Source organism: Rhincodon typus, chromosome 48 (genome assembly GCF_021869965.1).
Source record: "Rhincodon typus isolate 14 chromosome 48, sRhiTyp1.1, whole genome shotgun sequence".
NCBI classification, from domain to species: Eukaryota; Metazoa; Chordata; class Chondrichthyes; order Orectolobiformes; family Rhincodontidae; genus Rhincodon; species Rhincodon typus.
This window is the reverse complement of record NC_063379.1, coordinates 764,574-788,550: the sequence shown is the minus strand read 5'-3', so window position 1 is coordinate 788,550 and position 23,977 is coordinate 764,574. Positions and strand designations below refer to the sequence as shown.

Below are 23,977 nucleotides of genomic sequence, written 5' to 3'. Positions count from 1 at the left end.
TTGTATAGCGCAGATGAAATCTGTTTCGTACGGATCCATTACACTGTCACTCTGAAAAAATTATATACTATGGACTGCTAGTAGATCAATCCCTTTAATATGACATTAAAATTTGGAATTTACATCTCCAGAAATAAAACAGGGAACCACCACATTGCTGAAAATCTGAAATGGACAATTAAAACGAAGCAAAACCCTGATTTGTTAAATTATTTATATGGCATGTATAGCATTAGCTAAAGTGGCAAACTGTGAAATGCAGCATTGCAAAATGTCTCTACTGTTTTATTGCAGTTGAATTGGACAAAATGTGGCAATGAGTGGCAAACCTGTCTTATTTTGTTTTTTTTTGGAAGAAAAACAGAAATAGCCTGAGAAAATCAGCAGTTCTGGCAGCATCTGTGGAGAGAAACAGAGTTACAATTTCAGATCGAGTGAGCCTTCTACGTAACTCTTCTGAAAAAGAGCCACTGGATCCGAAATGCTGATTCTGATTTCTCTCCATAGATGCAACCAAACCTGCGGAATTTCACTAGCTATTTCTGTTTTTATTTCATATTTCCAGCATCCACAGCTCTTTGCTTTTTGTTGTTTTTTTTTTTGGCATTGCAGCTCTTGATTATGGTTTTAACTCATCTTGCACTGTGTTCCTAGCACATGAGGAAGCTGATACATGAAATGAGCAAAAGCGAAGTTTTCCAGTTGATTCTTGATAAAGTAACAGTGAATGGAAATGAAGCAATGAGGACAATGTGGGAAACATGTTTGAAGATGAGTGATGAGGCACCAACGCTGAGTAAAATACGGAATGATCTACTAAAGCATGGTATGATCTTGCTGGTATATACACCGTGTCAATCTTCAAATATGTGAAGTCCTTGGTTCTGATCTTATTTATCTCACATTGGTATCATGTATTACGCAATAGGTTACAAGCATCAATATCAAAAGCCCCCAGAACAAATGAAAATGTTGTACGATGTATGGTGCAGTCATGTTTCACATTCTTTTAAAATGATGTTCTCTCAAAAGTAATTAATTAAGAAAAAAAAAATCCAGTTGATTGCTGTTTTGTATCTAATATATTCCAAACACAATTGTGTGAGTACAGGTAGATAACCATACACCATAAGAAAATATAAAGTAAGAATAGGAGTAATCCACCATTCAATAGGTTCACCGCTGATCCAATACTCCTGAAGTTCATTTTCTTGCCATTTCCCAATCAGCCTTGATTTCCTAACTGATCAAGAATCTACCTCAACCTTAAATATAGACAAGGACTGTGCCGCACAACTCACTGTGGAAAGGAGTTCCAAAGGCTGACAACCCTCTGACAGAGAAATTCCTCCTCACTTAATTCTTAAATTGGTACCCCTTTATTCTGAGACTAGGATACCTGGTCCTAGATTCTCCTTTGAGGAAAGCATCTTCTCAGCACTTGCTCTGTCAAGTACTTTAAATATCTGATATGTTTCAATGAGATCACTCTCATTCATCAAAACTCCAGTGAGTAGAGTCACAACTTGTTTAATCTGTGTTCATAAGACAATACCTTCATACCAGGAATCATCCCACTGAACCTCCGATGTGCTGCTTCCAACGATGTAATATCTTTCTTTTAGTAAGGGGACCAAAACTGCTCACAGTACTCTTTATGTGGTCTTACCATCACCTTGTAAAGTTGCAGTAAAACTTCCCTACTCTTATACTCTAACCCCCTTAAAATAAAGGCCAACATTCCTGATTATTTGCTGCACCTTGTCTGCTAACTTTCTATGTTTCCCCTTGGGCTGCAGCTTTCTTTATTCTTTTTTCTTTATTCAAATAACGTTCTGTTATTTCATTCTCCCTTCAAAGAAAAATCACATTTTCCCACAGTATACTCCATTTGCCAACTTCTTTTGCCCACAACTTAATCTATCGCTATCTCTCTAAACTGTTTGCACCCCATTCACATCCTGACCTTCCAGCTAGTTTTTTTTAATTTCGTCTGAAAATTTGACAGCAGTATATTCACTTCCATCCTTCAAATTATTAATATATATTGTAGATTATTGCAGTCCCAGCACTGGTCCCTCTGAAACCCTACAGTACGCCAACCTGAAAAAGAACCCCTTGTCCCCATTTGCTGTTTCCTGCCCATGAGCCAATTTCTCTATCCACATCAACATACTACATCCAACACCATGGGCTCGTATCTGATGACTTAACCTTTTGGGACATACCCTGTTAAATGCCTTCTGGAAGTCAAATACAACGTATCTATCTGTCTCAGATCCCCTTTGTCTACTCTGGATGAGATTTCCTCAAAAAATTCTAATAAATTAGTTAGGATTTCCCTTTCATGAAGCCATACTGACTCTGCTTGAGCAGATGACGATTCTTCAAATATTCTGCCCTTACTTCCTAAATAATTGATTTCAGTGCTTTTCAAACAATAGATATTTGGCTAACCAGCCTAGAGTTACCCACTTTTTTGTCTCCGTCCCTTTTTGAATAGAGATGTCACATTACCACTACCTTGTAAAGGTGCAGTAAAACTTCCCTACTCTTATACTCTAATCCTCTTAAAATAAAGGCTAACATTCCTGATTATTTGCTGCACCTTGTGTGCTACCTTTCTATGTTTCATGTACGATTACCCCCAAGTTCCCTTGTGCTGCAGCTTTCTACTTTTTTTTATTCAAATAACATTTTGTTATTTCATTCTCCCTTCAAATAAAAATCACATTTTCCCACAGTATACTCCATTTGCCAACTTCTTTTGCACAAAACTTAATCTATTGTAATCATCTGTTACTTCTCAAGAGTCAAAGTACTTTTGGAAAATTACAATCAATGCCTCTACTATCTCCATAGCTGCCTCTTTTAGGATTCTAGCTCTTATTGTCAGTTTTTATTTTCCACACTAGCTTGCACCCATAGCTTATTTTCTTTCTCTTCAGCTTTTTTTTTGTCCTCCTTTGATGGATTATTTGAACTTATTCCAGTATTTGGGACTATCACCAACTTTTGCTTCCTTATGTGTTTTTTTTCTCTCAGCTTAATACACTCCTTAATTTTTTTTTAGTTCACCACTGTTTGTTCATCTCCCTCTAGGAATCTTTCCTCCTCATAGGGTTGCATTTTTGTAGAGAATCATGAATTACTTCCTTAAATGTCTGCCATTGGTTGCTTCATATTTTTTCCTGCTAATCTATCCACCCAGTTCACTCTAACCAACACTTATCCTTATTTCATTGCAATTGCCTTTATGTAAGTTAAATACCAGTGTTTCCAAACCAAGCTTCTCACTGTCGAAGTGAATATTAAATTGTGTCATGATATGATCACTTCTTTCTTGGGGATTTTTTCTTCAGAGGTCATTTTTACTTGCCATATTTACCATTTCCAGATCCAAGATAGCTTGTTCCCTGATTGGATCCATGACCTATTGCTCTAGGAAACTTTCTTTTAATAATTCATATAAAGGATGTGGGTTCACAGGTTAAGCCAGCATTTATCTCCCATCTCTAATTTCCCAGTTAAGAGTCAGCTACAATGCTGTTGGTCTGGAGTAACATGTAGACCAGACGAGGTAAGGACAGCAGATTTCCTTCCATAAAAGGCATCAGTGAACCAGATGAGCTTCTCCCCTGTCAATCAGCAATGGTGTTATGATCATCATTAGACTCATATTTCCATATTATTGTTGAATTCAAGTTCCACTGTCTGCCATGGCAGGATTCAAACTCAGATTGCCAGAAAAAAATGAAGTTGCTGGATTAATATACTTGTGATTAAACCAATAGATGGTTGTCTACCCTGAGTTCATTATCCATAAATCTTATGGAGCTGACTGATAAATTCATGAAAACATCCATATACAGGAAAGTATATATATGGTGAAAAGGTGTAGGTTCACAGTGTGGGATAAATGAATTGATAAAAGGAGAAGTAATAGCTTAAAAATTAAAGGAGCTGAATTTATATCACAGAAAAGAATGAAATTATGAAAGCTTGCATAATCACTTGTTCTTTTTGAAAATCTAAACTTTTTAAATGCATGCACTGTATTAGCCATTACTTTCTGCAACTCAGAAACAAAATCTCTCACTGTCCAAGTATATTACTGTATATTTTTCTATTCTCCCTTCCCAAAGCAACAATTTTACATTTTCCCATACCTTGTTTCATTTCTTCAAATCTGGTGGCTGGTTAATTTATTTATGTACCATCCTTCTCTCCTCTTCCCCGGTTACATTCCTCCATGTTTTGGTGTCATAAGCAAATTTAGCAAAAGCAGGTTCAGTACTTTCCTCCAAATCACACAGATAAATTGTAAACTATTGAGTTCCAAGCTTCAATATCAGTGGCTAACCTCTAATTTTATCTTGCTATGAGTAAATGACCCACTTATAATTACTGTCTGCTTAACAGGCAAATTTTCCAACCATATCAATGTTACCCTTATGCCCTGATTTTTTATTTTCTGCAAAAATCTTCATGGACATGCAATCAAATACCTTGCAGATATCTAAGTACATCCATCAGTTCTCCTTCAGCCACATCACAGGTGACTTTATCATATAATTCCAATGAATTGGTTGAATAAAATTTCCCTTTTACAAAATCATGTTGACTCTGCACCGTTACCTCTACGCTTTCTGTCATAAGATAATGTCCTTGAAATAAGTTTCTAACATGTTCTCTCTCACAGATGTTAAGATTTACAGCTTGTCACTTTCTGCTGCTACATCCAAAGTTTCCAATTCCCAAATCTATTAGAATCAATTTTTAAGGGATATCCCCAGCCATTTCTTTAAAGGCCCAGAGACAGGCCCCACAGGACCACTGGATTGAAAACGAGCAGATCTCTCAAACTCTTTAGGAACAGATTTCTGATTATTTTATTTTTGCTTGATTTTCTTGACTTCCTCATTCCCTTTAATTCCTGACATGCAGCTATTTTTGGAATCTTCTCCGGTGTTTAACACCAATATGAACTTCCCATTGAATGAATCTGCTGTCTGCCTTTTTACATTAATAACTTCACAATTTGACTTTTTAGAAGAGCAGATAGAAAATGCAGAAATAAATGCCTTCTAGTGTCAGAAAGAGGCAGGCAGTTCTTATACATTTGTAAAGTCTGGTCTATCTGGGAATGCGTGAACATTTTATTGAAACATTCCTTGATTGACAATGAATTGGTTATTATAATGCATGAAATTGCAATTAATTTTCTTTCCTGTTTTAAGGTAAAGTAAATAATCATTTTCTCATTTCCAGGAAAGTTCATAGCGCACACATCTCCTAAACGTTAAGTCTTGGTGCCCAAGCCAAAAGCCTGAAGTGACCAGATTATATAAAACGCTTAAATGTACTTGACATTTGGAAGTCATATTCTGCATTGTACATGGACGTGTAATTTAATTGGTCTGAAGAAGAGAGAAATCAGGAGCAAGGGGAGAGTTGATTCAGTACAGTGTGTAAAATGTTGCCCAACATGAGTGACTGAAATAAACCTCATATGCAAATATATCCATTCTTTTTAAGAAATTTCAATATTGACAATGAAGTTGTAAACGATTTACTGAATGGCTAACTTCATCATTGAATCCCAACAATGTTGAAACAGGCCGGTCAGCCCATCAAGTCCACACCACCCCTCTCCGACTCATTCCCCTACCCCTGTATTTCTCCATGTCTAACCACTACAGGCAATTTAGCATGGCCAATTCACCTAACCCACACATCTTTGGATTGTGGGAGGAAACCGGAGCAAACGCACGCAGAATGTCTGTGTGGAATATGCACAATCTCCCAAGCGTGGAATCGAACCAGGGTCCCTAGCACTGTGAGGCAGCAGTGCTATCAACAGAGCCATCATGCCACCCAAACTTGATTCTCAATATTACATATAGTATTCACTTTGATTGTAAGCTGTGTGCAAAGCACAATCATTAAATTGAAATTCCGTGTGTTACCTTCTACTTTTGTGTTGTTTGGTGTAATTTACTAACAACATATCCCACTATCTGCACCAGAACACATCTGCCAAACTTTATATCAAGCAGCAGGTGGAAACAAAAAAAGTAAGATTGCTGGAAAAAAAACTCATCAGGCCTTGAAGCATCTGCTGAGAGAAATCAGAGGTAACATTTCAGATCCAGTGACCCTTCATCAGAACAGAACTGTATGCCTTGTGCCTCCTTGTTTCTTGGTGTCAGATTATATCAACACATCAGTTTGAAAATCGTACACATCGTAGGTTGAAAAGTGGTTTTTAGTTTGCAATTACAATATTGCAAAAGTTCTGAGTTCCCACAGTCCTTACAACAAACACTTAAATAACAGTCTCTCTCTGTCTCTCCTTTTTTTCTTCTGCCTGTCTCTGGTAAATAGTCAGTTTTACCATTATTACTGTTCACAAGGGCTCAAGACAAGATCAGGTACAGGCTGAAAATCAACACTGAAGAAAGAAAAGCAACCTGATGTTTCAATAGTCAGACAGTATGGCACTGGTGGAAGAATTAATGAAATATTGTAGACTTGTGGAAACATACTTGCGTGTTTATACAGAAGATAACTTAAAACTACGGATAGGATGACGCCAAAGGCAAGGAAGCAAGGGATTTATGAATAAATGATTATTTAATTCACACAGTAATGGTGACAGCACGGTAAAACATTTTCTTTACAACTTGGCTTTTGAAAAAAATAGATCAAGCCAGGACAATTACACTGAAATGCACAGAACAGGCATCGGGAAGAACCATTTAATCAATGGTAGATTAAGATGTCGAACATAGAACAGTACAGGCCCTTCAGCCCACAATGTTGTGCCTACTTATTATCCGACTCTAAGATCAAACTACCCTGCATACCTTACATCTTACTATCATCTATGTGCCTATCCAAGAGTCGCTGAAATGTCCCTAATATATCTTACTTCACGACCACCGCCGGCAGCACATTCCATGCATCCATCACTCTCTGCACAAAGAACCTACCTCTGACATCTCCACTATTCCTTCCTGCAATCTCCTTAAAATTATGCCCCCTCAGAATAGACATTTCCGCCATGGGTAAAAGTCTCTGGGTATCCACTCTACCTGTGCCTCTCATCATTTTGTACACCTCCGTCAATTCACCTCCCATCCTTCTTCGCTCCAATGAAGAAAACCCTAGCGCCCTCAACCTTTCATCATAAGACCTGCCCTCCAGTGCTGGCAGCATGCTGGCAAATCTCCTCTGCACCCTCTCTAAACCTTCCACATTCTTCCTTTCATGAGGTGACCAGAATTGAACACAATAGTCCAAGTGTGGTCTAACCAGGGTTTTATAGAACTGCAGCATAACCTCACGACTCTTATACTCAATTCCCCTGCAAATGAACGCCAACATACTGTATGCCTACTTAACAACCTTATCAACTTGGGTGGCAACTTTGAGAGATCTATGGACGTGGACCCCAAGATCCCTATGTTCCTCCACACTGCCAAGAATCCTGCCATTAACCCTGTATTCTGCATTCAAATTTGACCTTCCAAAATGAATCATTTCACACTTTTCCAGGTTGACTTCTATCTGCCACTTCTTGGCCCAGCTCTGCATCCTGTCAATGTCCTGTTGCAACCTACAACAGTCCTCCAGACTGTCCCCAACTACACTAACCTTCGTGTCATCAGCAAACTTATTAACCCATCCTTCCACTTCCTCATCCAAGTCATTTATAAAGATCACAAAGAGCAGAAGTCCCACAACAGATCCCTGCGGAACACCACTGGTCACCGATCTCCAGGCTGAATACTTTCCATCAATTCCCACCCTCTGTCTCCTATTGGACAGCCAATTCTGCATCCAGACAGCCAAATTTCCATGTTCCCATGCCTCCTTACTTTCTGAATGAGCCTACCATGGGGAAGCTTATCAAATGCTTTACTAAAACCCATGTACAGCACATCCACTGCTCGACCTTCATCAATGTGTTTTGCACATCGTCAAAGAATTCAATAAGGCTTGTGAGGCATGATATGCCCCTCACAAAGTCATGCTGACTATTTCTAATCAAACTGTGTTCTTCCAAGTAATCATAAATACCATCTCTCAGCATCCTCTCCAATAATTTTCTCACCACAAAAGTAAGGCTGACTGGTTCATAATTCCTAGGATTATCCATATATGCCTTTCTTGAACAAGGGAGTAACGTTTGCCACCCTCCAATCATCTGTTACTAATTCAGTGGACAGTGAGGATGCAAAGATCATTGCCAAATGGGCAACAATGACTTCCCTTGCTTCCCGTATAAATCTTGTGTATATACCGTCTGGCCCAGGTGACTTAACTATCCTCCTGTTTTTCAAAATTTCCAGCACAACCTCCTTCCTAACATCAACCTGTTCGAGCATATCAGCCTGTTTCATACTGTCCTCACAAACGTCAAGGTCCCTCTCACTGGTGAATACTGAAGCAAGGTATTCATTTTGGACCTCCCCTACCTCCTCTGACTCCACACACAAGTTCCCTCTGCTATCCCTGTTTGGCTCACCCCTCACTGTAGCCATCCTCATATTCCTCACATAAGGAGAGAACGCCTTTGGGTTTTCCTTAATCCTACCCTCCAAGGCTTTTTCATACCCCCTTCTAGCTCTCCTAAGGCCATTCTTCAGTTCCTTCCTTCTATCTTGTAGCCCTCTAGAGCCCTGTCCAATCCTTGCTTCCTCAACCTTAAGTCAGCTTCCTCCTTCCTCTTGACTAGATGTTCCACATATCTTATCATCCAAGGTTCCTTCACCTTACCATCCCTTCCTTGCCTTAGTGAGACAAACCTATCCAGCACTCGTAGCAAGTGCTCCCTAAACAACCTCCACATTTCTGTCGTGCATTTCTCTGAGAACATATGTTCCCAATTTATGCTCTGCAGTTCTTGCCTAATGGCATTGTTATTTCCCCTCCTCCAATTAAATACTTTCCAATACCGTCTACTCCTATCCCTCACCATGAGTATAGTAAAGATCAGGGAGTTGTGATCACTATCATCGAAATACTCTCCCACCAAGAGATCTGGCTCCTGGACTGGTTCATTGCCAAGCACCAAATCCAATATGGCCTCCCCTCTAGTCCATCCTCCCCTCTAGATCTATCTACACATTGCGTCAGAAATCCTTCCTGGACACACCTGTCAAAATCTGCTCCATCCAAATGATTTGCACTGAGGAGGTTCCTGTCGATATTAGGGAAATTAAAGGTACCCATGACAACAACCTTATTTCTTCTGCACCTTTCCAAAATCCGCCTCCCAATCTGTTCTTCAGTGTCTCTATTGCTATTGGAGAGGTCTATAGAAAACTCCCAATAAAGTGATTGCTCCTTTCCTGTTTCTGACCTCCACCCATACTGACTCAGTAGACAAACCGTCCTCGACGACCTCCCTTTCTGTAGCTGTGATACCATCCCTGAGTAGCAATGCCACTCCCCCACCTCTTTTACTTCCCTCCCTATTTATTTTGAAACCTCTAAACCTCAGAACATCCAACAACCATTCCCTGCCTCTGTGTTATCCAAGTCTCCGTAATGGCCACAACATTGTAGCTCCAAGTACTGATCCATGCTCTAAGTTCGTCACCCTTACTTCTGACACTTCTTGCATTAAAATAGACACACTTCAACACGTCGTACTGACTGAAATTTTGCTCTATCTACTGTCTATCCTTCCTCGCAGACTCTCTGCATGCTGTATCTGCCTGTACACCAGCTATCACATCCTCTGATCCATAGCTCTGGTTCCCATACACCTGCCAAATGAGTTTAGACCCTCCGAAGAGCTCCAGCAGACCTCGTGCCCAGGATATTGGTGCCCCTCCAGTTCAGGTGTAACCCATCATTCTTGGACAGGTCCCACCTTCCCAGAATGTATCCCAATGATCCACATATCTGAAGCCCTCCCTCCTACACCAGCTCTGTAACCACGTGTTCAGCTGCACTCGCTCTATTCTTAGCCTCACTAGCCCGTGGTACTGATAGTAATCCTGAGATTACTACTTTTCTCGTCCTGCCTTTTGGCTTCCAACTTAACCCTCTATATTCACTTTTCAGGTTCTCATCCCTTTTCCTAGTTATGTCTTTGGTACCGGAGTGTACCACGACTTCTGGCTGCTCACCCTCCCTCTTAAGAATCCTGTCGACTCGATCTGAGATATCCCTGACCCTGGCACCCAGGAGGCAACATACCATCCAAGGGTCTCACTTGGGACCACAGAATCTTCTGTCTGTTTCCCAACCATTGAATCACCTACCACAATCGCTCTCCTATACTGCCCCATTCCCTTCCGAGCCACAGAGCCAGGCTCAGTGCCAGAGACCTGGCTGCTATGGCTTTCCTTGGTAGGTCATTCGCGCTCTGCTCCCCCACCCCCAACAGTATCCAAAGTGGTGTACTTATTATTGAGGGGAACGGCCACAGGGGATCCCTGCACTGTCTGCATCCTGTCCCTCTCCTAAAGATCTCCCAGATACCTTATCCTGTAACTTGGGTGTGCCAACTCCCCTATAACTCCTATTTATCGCCCTCTCAGCCTCCCAAATGATCCATAATTCATCCAGCTCCAGTTCCAGTTCCCTAACACGGTCTGTGATGAGTTGGAGTTGGGCGCACTTCTCGCAGGTGAAATCAGAAGGGACACTAGTAGTGACCATTACCTCCCACATCCTACAAGAGGAGCATGCAAGTCCCTTAGCTTCCATCCCCTCTACTACAGATTGCAAAAGAGATTAAAAAAAATAAAAAAAATAAATAAAGATTACCTTACCGACCCTCCACAGAGTCTTATTTTTTGGTTAGAGGAGGAGGATGGGTGGGAGACACTACACATGTAGTGTTTCGGGTTTAGCCACTCCCTGAATATATTAGTCCATTTACCTCGCAGTCTCCGGTGTCTGCATTTACTCCTGCTCAGCCTTCGCTCTGCTTTTTCATGAGGCAAGTTTATTATCAGGAAACCTCGCGTTCCCGGCTGCCCCCTGGCTCGCACTCTCACCATTGCCGCCACTGAGTTAGAGGGCAAGGATTAAATGGGTCAACTGACATCGCAGGTTTGGATTATTTAATGAGGAAGTGACAGTCCCCAATCTTTCTCCCCTGTCAGACTCTGACTGACTTTTTGGGGCACTTGTTGCTGGATTCTTTAGAGGAATATGCCCAACTCTTCTACTTCCCTCTCTTGCTGAACTGCCAATGTAAAGAACCCGCCAAAGGCTAGCCCTGGCAATCTTTCCCCTGCCTAAAAGACCATTCTACTGCTCACCCTGGAGACGCTGTCAGTGGTCTGATTGTGCTCACACAATTTTGTAGCCCGGATAGAACTTCTGTTCAAATGTGAACAAGGCACACATCATCTAAACACTTAGAAAATCACACAAACATACAGAGAATAAGGTTCAGTCAGATTTCGAAGGAATACTAGGACAGTCCTACAGGAAGAGAAGACAGGAGTATGATAAAAGTACGTAGAATTTTGCTTTCTGGACCTCCTTTCTATTTGAATGCAATAAGCTTTCTGGTAAAGTAGTAGAACTTACAGCATTGATCAGCACTTCGGAATATTACATTATTGCAATCACTGAGGCATGGTTGAATAAAGGACAGGTCCAGCAGCTCAACATTCCAGGGTATAGAAGTGTCAGGCATGACGGGATGGAGGGAGGAATGGAAGTAACAGATTTGAGGGGATTGCATTATTGATAAAGGAGCCTATCACTGCAGTAAAGCGGGAATATGTCTCAGAAGGCTCTTTGAATGAGGCCATCTGGGTAGAACTTAGAAATAGAAAAGGCATGATTACTTTGCTGGGCTTATACTATAGGTCTCCCAACAATTAGAGGGAGACAGAGGAGCAGAGATGTAGGCAAATCACCGAAATGTTTGAGAGAATCAGAGTTATAGTCGTAGGGGATTTTAACCTTGCTAACATGAATTGGGAAAACTTTAATGTTAAAGGATCAGATGGGGTGCAATTTTTAAAACATACCCAACAGTGCCAGTAGGTAGATAATCGTACTGGAGATGGGACAGTTCAACAAATCCTAGGAAGTTAAGCCAGTCAAATGCTTCAGGTGTCATTGGTTGAGCTTTGTGGGATAGTGAACCTAACTCTAAGTTTCAAAGTAACCATAGATAGTGCAAAAGCACAGCATCTAAGCTTGGTGGTGGGGGGGGGGGGGGGGGGTCAGAGGGCAGCAGAGGGGGTACAAGTTCAATACAATTAGAAAGGATCTGGCAAATATTGACTGGGAGCAGCTACTTGCAGCCAACTATACATTTGGAAATTGGGAGTCTTTTAAAAGTAGTGGAGTGAGAGTTCAGGACCAATGTGTTCTTCTAACAGTTAAGGGCAAGAGCAGCAAATCCAGAGGACCCTGAATGCCAAAGGATTTTCAGAAAGAGAGCCTGATGAAACAGTAGTGGGAAGCATATATTGGCTGTAGACCGTTAAAAAAAAAGGACAGGCCCTTCAGGAGTATAGGGAGTGCACGGAATTGCTTAGAAAGAAAGTGGGAGAGCAAAGAGACACAGATGATGTGTCAGACAGGATTAAGTAAAAACTCAGGGCATTTTCTCAGTATATTAAGAGCGTGGGTTATCAGCGAAACAATGGGGCCTAAGATGCCGAGGGTTACAATCAATGCGTGCAGCAGAAGGACATGGGGGAGGTTTTAACTTAATTACACGTTGTTCATCTGTATTCAGAGAGGAGAAAGACACATTGCTGGGGATTTTAGTTTGGATGGTGAGATTCTAGAACATGTTATTCAATAATGAGGAGGTATTAAATGTTTCAAAGGTCATAAAGACACATAAATCCCACAGCCTGTTGAGATGTATCCCAAGCTGCTAGGAGAGGCAAGGGAGGAGATTTCTGAAAGTGCCAGATGACTTGAGGATAGCTAATATGGTTCCTTTGTTTAAGAAGGGCAGCAAGGATAGGCCAGGTAATTACAGACCAGCTAGTCTGATGCCAGTGATAAGGGAAGTATTGGAAAAAAATTCTTCAGGACAGGATTAATCATCATTTAGAAAGCAGGGTTGATCAGGGATAATGAATATGGATTTATTCGAGGGAAATTCTGTCTAATTTAATTGAGCTTTATTTTGTAATGTTTTGCAATATGTTCATTGGGGCAATACAGTTGATTGTTTACATGGGCTACAGTAAGGTCTTTGATAATGTCCCATCTGGAAGGCTGGTCCGAAGTCCATGAGATCCAAGGCAAGTTGGCAAACTGGATGCAAAACTTGCATGAAGGAGGCAAGGGTCATTTTGGATGTTTTTTTTTATTGTAAGCCTATCGCCAATGGTATACCACAGGGATCAGTGCAGGGACACTTGCTGTTTTTCTTGTGTACATTAACACCGTGGATGTGAATGTAGAAGGCATAATTAGTAAGCCTGCACATCACGTGAAAATCACTGGTGTCGGTTATGGAGAGGAGGATGTTCTCAGTCTACAGTCTGATATTGATCAGCTGGTAAATTGGTCAGAGGAGTGGCAGATTGAATTGAATCTTGATAAGTGTAAGCTGATGCAGTTTTGGGGATATAATAGGGAAGCACATACACAATGAATGGTAAGTGCCTAAGTAATACTGAAGAAAAAGGGGACTTGGTATTGAAGTCCATACATCCCTGAAGTTGTCAGCAAAGGTGGACAGGGTGGCGAAGAAGACAGACAAGATGCTTGCCTTCACTATCTAGGACATATAATATATGAGAAAGGGCATCTTGTTACAACATATAACATTGGTAGGCCAAAGATGGAGTGCTGTGCACATTTCTGATCATCATAATACAAAAAGGAGGTAATTTCTCTGGATTCAACAAGATGTCACCTGGGATGAAAAGTCTCAGTTATGAGGAGAGACTGGAAAGGCTGGGCTTGCTTTTCCTCGATAAGAGGAGGTTGAGAGGTGATCTCGTTGGATATACAAAATTGTGAGAGGTAAAGGTAGGGTAGATTGAGAGAATTTTCCAACCATGACAAACATGTCTAAGAGCAGAGGACGTAAGTTCTATGTTAGGAGCAAGTGGATGGCAGGTTCCTTCCCTAAGGGACATTAAGGAACTAGGTGGGTTTTTCTGACAATCAGAAATGGATTTGTGGTGATCAGTAGATATTTAATTCAACCACCTGCTCTGAGTGGATTCATACTTGGGTCCCTGGAACATTACTCAAGTCTCTGAATTAATAGGTAGCAATAATAAAACTAGGCTATCCCCTTCCATTTCTATCACATCCCCCCTTAAATGTGGATTCCAGAATTGCACACAATAATCCAGCTGTGGCCCAATCAACCCTTTATACAGTTCAAGCATCATCTCCTGCTCACAACCTCTATGCCTCAGCTAACAAAGGCAAATATCCCATGCCCTCTGACTACTTTGTCTACCTTAAGTGACTGGTGTACAGGCACACCAAGGTCCCTTGGTCCTTGATGTTTCCTGGGGTTCTATTGTTCATCATATATTCCCTTGCCTAGTTGATCCTGCCGAAGTAAAGGGACTAAAATTGTATGCAATACTACAGGTGCAACCTTGGTAATGCCTTGTACAGTTGCAACAACCCTTTCCGACTTCCATTTGCCTTCTTTATCACCTGTTGAATGTGCATAATAGTTTTCTGTGTTTCATAAACAAGGACACCCAAATCCCTCTGCATAGAAGCGCTCTGAATTTTCTCTCCATTTCAATAATAAGTTGCTTTTATCTTCCTCCGACCATAATGGATAACCTCAAACTTATCCACATTAAATTTCACTTACATTAGGTCACGCACTTGCTTATTAATTTAATCAGTAATTCAGCATCACCTGGAGATAGACAGATTCTTGATCAGGAGTAGAATCAAGGACTATGGGGAAAAGGCAGAAGTGTTGGATCAGATATACTCCTACTGAATGGTGGAGCTGGCTCGAGGGGCTGAATGGCCTACTCCTGTTCCTATTTCTTATGGTCATTGTGCCTGTGCATATAAAACATGGACTCACAACAGCAGTTAGTGACAGAGATGGACTTGTCAGTAAAATTCAGAATCAAATATTTTATTAAAAAGCTCTGAATCTCAAAAAAATATCCTCGACTCAACTAAATAATTTCGTTTGCTGATTTTCTTTTTTTCTTCATTGTCAGGTAGATTTAAGAGATTCATTCGAATTTGTTCAACATTCCCATTACTGTCAGGGTAAAGAATATCCTTCTGAATTCCCTGTTTGCTTTCTTGGGGACTCATTTGTACTCAATTGGTTTCATTTCCTTTTATTCCAAAAATTGAAAATACTCTCACTGTCTCTCATTCTCTTTCCTGCATCTCACTCTCTTCCTAACTTTTCCATGAAAACTAACAATCACTTTCAAGTCCGCCATTAGAATAGTCGTCTTTAAAGAGGAAATGTTTCCTGCACCTTTACAACTATAATTATTGGGGCAAAATGACTAAATGAATCAAACAACCACGACCCGCCCTCCAACCCAGGTCCACTTTCAGTATGAAAGAGCTCATAGCTTTACACGGGTTGGGAGAAAGCCTCTTGACAGTTCGTGGTCTTTCCAATGAACAAAGGGTAACATATACTAATGCCGTATAGTTCCAGCAACAGTTCCCAAATATGGCCTTCGGTTGTTAAAAAGCAATTGTTCTATGAACTGATTAATCAATCAGATTAATCATGTTTCTGTGTGATCAGTCCATGGATAGCTTATGACGTTTTCCATACCTCTTTACCACTCACACTTGGGCCCTCACAATACATCGTATTCAATTACATGCCAGACAGCACTCCTTTGTTGATTAGAGGGTGGTCTCTACAATCTGTCTCAGACTGGACTTTCACAGCAATACAGTTATATCCCATAATGGCTGTATCTTTCAAACACCATTTAGATGTTCGATACGTGGCTACACTTTGTTATATTCCTTTACTATGGATGGCTCTACTTTGCCATGTCAATGTGCTCCCAAAGGTAGCTCCGGCATGGTTCTCTACACAAGCTTCTCCATCTGTTTTTGTGTAAAATTTCACAAGACCTTTTCTGTGCTATCTCATTCTAGTTACCTCGGATTTACTCTCTTCATGAAGGTATTTAGTTACTCTAGCTTATAGTTTGACTTCAAACAGCAGGCTGAGGAAACCCTTCTGAGGAAGGGTCACCGGACCTGAAACGTTAACTCTGTTTTCTCCTCCACAGATGCTGCCAGACCTGCTGAGCTTTTCCAGCAACTTTGTTTTTGTTCCTGATTTACAGCATCCGCAGTTCTTTTGGTTTTTATTGTGGAAGTTATTGTTTCAGCTAAAAATCTTCCCCAGTCATTTTGTATCAACTGAGGAATACTATCAGTCATGGGCAACTTTAACAGGAATCACGAGAGTCAAGATTTCATGGCACAGTGTACGAGAATATGTTAGAAATCAGAAAAAAGGAGGCTAGTTCAAAGGAGGGCAAATATTGCACTGAATTACAGGTCTCAATTATACCCATCTACTTAACAAACAGCATGGCATGAAATAGTTAACATGGTCAGTCGTATGAGGGAATAATTTTAAAATCAGCAAGGCATTGCCACTTATTCCTACAAGAAAGCGACTTTAAAACAGTGACTGGAGAGTTAAACATATTGACACCGGTTAATTGAGGGAAATAAAAGAAAAAGGAGGAAAATCTGGACTTGGACAATTCAGAGATTAGGAACAGAAACAGTCAGTAAGACTTATCCTACAGATTAACACGGATAATGGGACAGCTGAAGAAATTCCACTGCATATTGCAGCAGATATGTGGGAAAGTGTGAGGTTGTGCACTTCGATGGGAAAAACAGACGCTTGGATATTCTGCATATGGGGAAAAGCTTCAGAAATCCAAAGCTCAAAGGGTATAAGGGCTCCAAGTTCAGTATGCGCTGAGGTTAATATATGGGTTCATGTGGAAGTTAGGAAGGCAAATGTAATCTTAGCATTCATTGGGCTCGAATACAAGAGCAGGGATGCTGAAGCTATATAGAGCTCTGATCAGATTGCATATGGAGCAATGTAAACTGTTTTGGGCCCCATATCTAAGGAAGGAATTGCTAGCATTAGACGGGGACCAATGGATGTTCATAAAAATGGGCACGGTAATCAAGGGCTTGTCATTTGAGGAGCAGTTGAGGACTCTGCATCTGTATTTTGACTTTAGAAGAATGAAGTGGGATCGGATTGAAACTTATAAAATACTGAGAGGCCTGGACAGAGTAGATGTGGAGAAGATGTTTCCCCTAATAGGAAAGGCTAGAATCCAAGAGCAAAGCTTTAGAGTGAAGGGATGACCCTTCAGATCTTAGTTGAGGAGGAATTTCTTCACCCAGAGAGTGGTGAATCTGTGGAACTCATTGTTGCAGAAGGCTGTGGAGGCCAGGTCATGAGCGTATTTAAGACAGAGATAGGTGGGTTCTTGACTACTGGGGAGATCAAGGATTTTATACTTTGATTTAGACTTTATTGTCACGTGTACTCAACTACAGGAGTGCAGCAAAAAAATGTGCAATGTTGTTAGACACGGTGTCATCTTAGGTACTAGTGCCTAGGTGCAAAATCTTAAGAACAAAGCAGACAGAAATAAAGATCAGCCTTAAAAGTTACAGTCATTCTTAGTCTAGCATAGAAAGAAAGAAAGCTAAAAGTTAAACATTACAGACCTTACTGTTATTAAGTAGAAAAATAAATAAATAAAACAAAACATTTAAACATTAGTCATTCCAAAACGCATAGCCATGCTGGGACCACACTTCCGAGAAGGGCTCGATCTCCTCTGCTTTGGCACACTTACCCCGTACACTCTCTTCCAGGAGTCGTGCTTCAGGGCCACCACCACCTCACCACTAGGAAGAGCACACCGAGCATACCACACCATTTCCAACGCAGGGTAATATTCCAGGGAGGAACAGAATGGCTACCTCAGTGCAGAGAGTATCCAAAATTTCGTTGACACCACAAGGATGCAGTGACAAGACCGCGGATGAATGGACATTGTGTAATTCTGTAAACTCTTAAAATGGCTGTTAAAATTGCCAGTATTAACATGCATAGCATTAAATCTACTATGCGTTGTGTTTCCATTTAATTTACCTGGGTCAATGTCAAAGCAGATGCCCTGTTTCTGCTGAAGTGTGGAATAACATGCCTCAGCCACTACAGGAAATGGCCAATTTATGGGCCCACAGCCCTTTGACCTGGCCAGGGGGAAACAATTGCCATTCCTTCACCTTGGGTATTCTGCTGCGAGGAGGCAACTTCACAATTTCTGAGGTTAAGCTGATGCTGGGCAGGCACCTCCTCATAGCGGGAGTTATGTATAGAAATGCTCCCCTAAGACTAATCCACACGTATGCTTCGGTGGTAAGAGCGAGCGGCTGGCCATTCTGCAACAAATCCCACTGCTGCTGGTAATGTCCAGGCTAGTCATTCTGGCCGGAGCGTTCAACTACATCATTGATGTGGATATACAATCTGCAGTGGCTCCAGATTCCAGATGGATACGATTAAATCAGCAAACTGCACAATGTTTACTGCACACCTGCAGATGGAGCACAGTGTAGATACATCTGGCCACGACCAGATGGGTCTGTCCATTCAAGAGTGGATTTCCTGTTTGCATCCCACATTTTCTTGGTCTGATCCACTGGCATTAAGTCACTATTCTTCTCTGACCACCACCTGCTGCTGGCCAACTGCCACCTACAGGACGACCAGCGGTCTAGAAAAGGAAAGTGGAAGTTGAACGTGAAATTGTCAACCCAGAAATTATTGAGGAACCCAAAAAGGATTACACAGGTTGAAAAGTCATGAAGCCCCTCTCTCGACACTAACATACAGCCATGATTGAATGGCAGAACAGACTTGATGGGCCTCATCTGCTCCTATGCTTTGTGGAGTGAGTTCATTAAATGATATTGTGTGGTGTCGACCTGCTGGTGGGGAAAGAGAGTATGGAAACAAACTAAGCAGCATAAATCTGAGTCAACATTATTCAGACGCTGGGGTTAATAGAACGTGATGAATTTTAACATGGAAATACTTCAAATGAAATATAAAGAAAAATACAAATGTAAACAACTTGAGCAGACCACTTGATGGGGAGGTGATGGCCTAGTGATATTATCGCTGGACTTTTAATCCAGAGATCGAGGTAGTGTTCTGGGGACCTGGGTTTGAATTCCGCCAAAGCAGATTTTGGAATTTCAATTCAATAAATATCTGGAATTAAGAATCTAATGAAGACATGAATCCGCTGTCGATTACAAGGAAAATACCCATCTGGTTCACTAATGCCCTTCAGGGGAGGAAACTGCCATCCTTTCCTGGTCTGGCCTATATATATGACTCCAGACCAACAGCAATGTGTCCTTCTGGACAATTAGGGATAGACAATAAATGCTGCCTAGCCAGAGACACCGTCATGCCATTCATGAATTTAAAACAAAAACGAGAGTCACGGGCTTAGTAGGAACTGCAGGTGCTGGAGAATCTGAGATAACAAGGTGTAGAGCTGGATGAACACAGCAGGACAAGCAGCATCAGAGGAGCAGGAAGGCGGACTTTTCGAGCCTCGACCCTTCTTCAGGCTAACAGTGTTAAAACGCCTGCGCGAGAGCAGAAAGCGGCAGAATTTCGACGCGCATGCGGGGGACGGGCCGGGTTTTATTTCCAATGCGTCTGCGCAGTGTCGGGCACGGGAGGTAGAAGCAAATGCGTCTGCGCGGTGTTGAACATTGGCGAAGAAGTGCCTTCAGTGACGTTATTCACGGTCGGTGGGGACCGAGCGCGGCTCCTTGAGGGAAAAGAGAGCGAGAGAGAATAAAGATTGAGCTTGTCACAGACCCAAGGCTGGTACCACCGGCAGAGCAAGAAACAATCCCTTCGGTCTAGGTCGGCTATGTATGCTAAGTGGAAATAAACACCTTCTCGTGTCTGTGCGCACGCGCAGTCTTTGATGGGGGGGAAGGCCGAGGATCCAGGCCTCAGGGCCATTCGGAAATGGGCCCCTCTCTCACTGCACATGTGACCTGCGTCACCGCCAAGGGAGCGGGCTGCTCTGCACCGATTGGTAGACCGAACTGCCTGTTTGTTTCCTCTCCACCTATCCTCTCCTCTATCCCTCTTCTATCCGCCTCCCACTCTCTCCCTGTTTATTTCAAAACCCCTTTCCCCTCCCCCTTTTCTGATGAAGGGTCTAGGCCCGAAACGTCAGCCTCTCTGCTCCTATGATGCTGCTTGGCCTGCCGTGTTCATCCAGCCCTGCACCTTGTTGTCTCGGATTCTCCAGCATCTGCAGTTCCTACTATCTCTGACCGAACTGTCAGACAGTTTTCCGCTTGTGGACCCCGCAGCCCTCCACGTGCAATATAGAGTTCAGTAATTTTCGGGCCTAAACTCTCCCATGTCCTAATCCCTACCCCAACCACCAAGCCTTGTTATCACAAAGCCTCCCATTACACACTAACTATTGTTAGTCACTAACAGTCCCCTTTAACAACTATTCACCCTCCTAGCCAGATCGTTACAAACACCTTTGTCTATTCAACTGCTCTTCTTTCCCTTCGTGCTCCATTTTTTATCCTAGCGTTTACTCACTACCACACCCCTCTCCCTAATTTCTGTATACAAACCGACTTTTTTTTTCCCACTACCATCGGTTCTGAAGAAGGGCCACTGGACCCGAAACGTTAACTCTTGTTTTCTCCTTCACAGATGCTGCCAGACCCAATGGAACTTTCTTGTTTCTCCATCTCTGGGTCTTGATGATTCTTCCCATGCGTACCCCTCAGTCTACTGCTGCCGGACTTTCCTGCCGACCAGGATATGTTTGATTGTCAGAGTTAAACAGTGTTGTGAATGTAAGGTGAAGCCAAATAGCTCAGGCAACATGAAACCAGGTGAAGGCTGCCCCTGCTGGTAAGAAATAGAAGCCTTCACTTGTGCTGTAACCCCAGTGCACCTTTTTGATGAGCTTCAAATGCAAAGTGAAAATAAAATTTTCTTTAACCCAATCATGACAGAGTGTTGTTATAATGGTGATTGAAGTTCTCCTAGTGCAATGGCTTGTTCTAAACTTTTTAAGAAGATAATTACAAACCTGTTAAATGAGAAGCTGGCAGGAGTCCAAATGGACAAATCGATAATGCCAGTGGTTAAATAGAAAATTAACTTATAAATGTTAGTGAGGGCCAATATTGAAAACGGAAAATGAAAACTGAATATATGATATAACATCCCATTGATGAGCATCACCAATAGATCTGCTGTTGCCATGGCCACCAAGGCCATGAGATATACTTGGAAAGGCCACAGATTCCCTTGGAAAGAACTACAACTATCATCAAGTTGGCTGTTTTTAAAAAATAGAGAAACGCAATTATGCAAATATCTTGTTAAAAGTATCTATTCATAAACGTTAAATGGATACTAACAACAATAAATTGGAAATATTCACTAGTACTAGCAAAGGTAGTGAGAATTGGGTAGTAAATTGTTTGTATCAATAGAATAACTAGCTGTCCTATTTTCAGGAGAGCATAATTCTTTTTTAGCTCTATTACACTTGTTGATGCATGAATGGGACGATGGAGAAACCTGTATTATAGATGTTTCAATCCTTCAGAGAGTTGATCATTTAAAATTAGATATATAATCTAAAAGTAGATGATATGATTATGCAACACGTGGACTTAAGTTGTTATATTTAATATATCTGTCTGTAGAAGGCAATATTAAAACAGTGTTTATACAGAACATTAAATCACCCTGCGCTGTGGCTAAACCTGTCCCTATAGGACTCTTGACAACAGCTAAGTCGAGCCTAATCATTACAACCTGGAGACCCACATTCTACGTGAGGTGACAGTTTCAGACGAGTCAGTGATGTAAATCCTACCAAATGCCTCACTAACCCAATCGCACAAAACAAATGATGACTGAGGTCCTCTACTTAGTAATATGCTACACTTAAACTTGAGCTGACCAAGTCAGGCTCTCAGCAATTTATACTTGCAATAGGGATCAGAGTATCCCTCCAGTACAAGTGGCATTTGAACTCATGTTAGATCTAAGCATTCTGCTGTTGTCCCACTGCTGGTATAAATCACATCTGACATTGCTAATTCCATTCTACTGGTGCAACACAATTATTGAAGGTTACCATTCTCAGTTAGTGCTAGCAACTTCCTACGCTATCAGTAGATGTGACTGCATTTCTTGGATATGAGGAGAACAAGCTCATTAACACGAAATGTTGTAATATGAGCTGATTAGTGCTGGTGCCCTGTGGATAGACGACAGAGAACCGTGCTGGTCCGCTACTATTGTCCTACAAGAGATATCTGACTGTGGTTCCCTGGTAATAGTTGTACAATGACTCAAAGACCAATGTATTGATAGCAGTGATATAGCTACACATACATGAGGCATCAAAATACTTCTTTGATTTAATAATTCCTGACATTTACACTTAAACTTTGAGTGCTTCATCATGGACAGTCACATTAATTACTTTCAAAGTAGCTGAATGTATTTCTGTGGCACAAATTTGCCCTTAACCTGTGGATCCAAGCTGACTTCCACAACAATTGATGGTTGCTTCTTCGGTAGTCCTTGGATTTATAAATAGTGGCATAGAGTATAAAAGCAAGGAAGTGACACATTTCATTCTGTTGGCATATTTGTTTATTTTTATTGTTGCTGTTTGTTTTTAAATAGATGCTTTCCTTATCTATTAGACACAGCTTAGGTTCTGGGAAACTACGTTTCAGTGTTGTTGCTCATAATTCCAAGAAACCTGCAGAAATCTGAGGTAGCGACACTACTACTGCCCCACAAGAGCTCCCAGTGGCTCTGTTATACTGTGGAAGATTACCAGCACCGGCTGCTCTAATAATGTGACGCGATAAACTTCTTGTACCGAATATCATTCCACCAGATTACAAAGGGCTAAAAAAAATGCGAAGTGTACTTGAGCTTCTAAGCTGACAGCAGACAAATCAGAGTTACAGTGGGCTGTAGAATGAAAATGTGACACGATTTGGATGTTAATCCCATGCTTCCTGAATGAACAGAAGTACACAGACATGTGAACACCAAATTGATGTTATGTTCCACAATTCTCAGCAGGTGGATTATTGAACAGTGCATACAGTCCATCAACATTTATAAGAGGTTCAACTGATTTGATGAATTTGATAGACAGGATTTACATATATTTGGAAAGGCGAGGACTGATTAGGGATAATCAACCTGGCTTTGTGCATGGGAAATTATGTCTCATCAACCTGATTGAGGTTTTTGAAGACGTAATGAAGAGGATTGCTGAGGCCAGAGCATTTGACGTGATCTATACGGACTTCAGTAAGGCGTTCGACAAGACTCCTCATGTGAGATTGGTTAGCAAGGTTAGATCACATGGAATACAGGGAGAACTATCTATTTGGATACAGATCCGGCTCGAAGGTAGGAGGCAGATGTGATGGTGGAGGGTTGCTTTTCAGACTGGAGGCCTGTGATTAGCTATGTGCCACAAGGATTGGTACTGGGTCATTTTTGTCATTTATATGAACGAATTAAATCTGATCATGAACGTATGGTTAGTAAGTTTGCAGACGACACTAAAGTTGCAGGTGTACTGGACAGCAGAGAAGGTTACCTCAGAATACAACAGGATCTTAATTAGATGGGCCAATGGCCCAGGAATTTGCGGATAGAGTTGAATTTATATAAATGTGAGGTGCTGCATTTTGGAAAGGCAAATCAGAGCAGGACTTATACATTTAATGGTAAGGTCCTGGGAGTGTTCCTCAATAAAAAAAAGAATTTTGACTGCAAGTTCAAAGTTCCTTGAAGATAGAGTTGCACATGGATAGGATATTGAAAGCGGCATTCGGTATGCTTGCCTTTATAGGTCAGTGCATTGAGTATAGG

General features: G+C 41.4%; 1 long non-coding RNA gene across 1 annotated transcript; it reads left to right on the top strand.

The window, feature by feature from the left end:
• The first annotated feature begins 20,174 nt into the window (after positions 1-20,174).
• On the top strand, positions 20,175-21,057 carry LOC125488037. Its single transcript, XR_007266197.1, has 2 exons — positions 20,175-20,417; positions 20,759-21,057. It is a non-coding gene; the product is annotated as an uncharacterized LOC125488037 (long non-coding RNA).
• Positions 21,058-23,977: the final 2,920 nt, after the last annotated feature.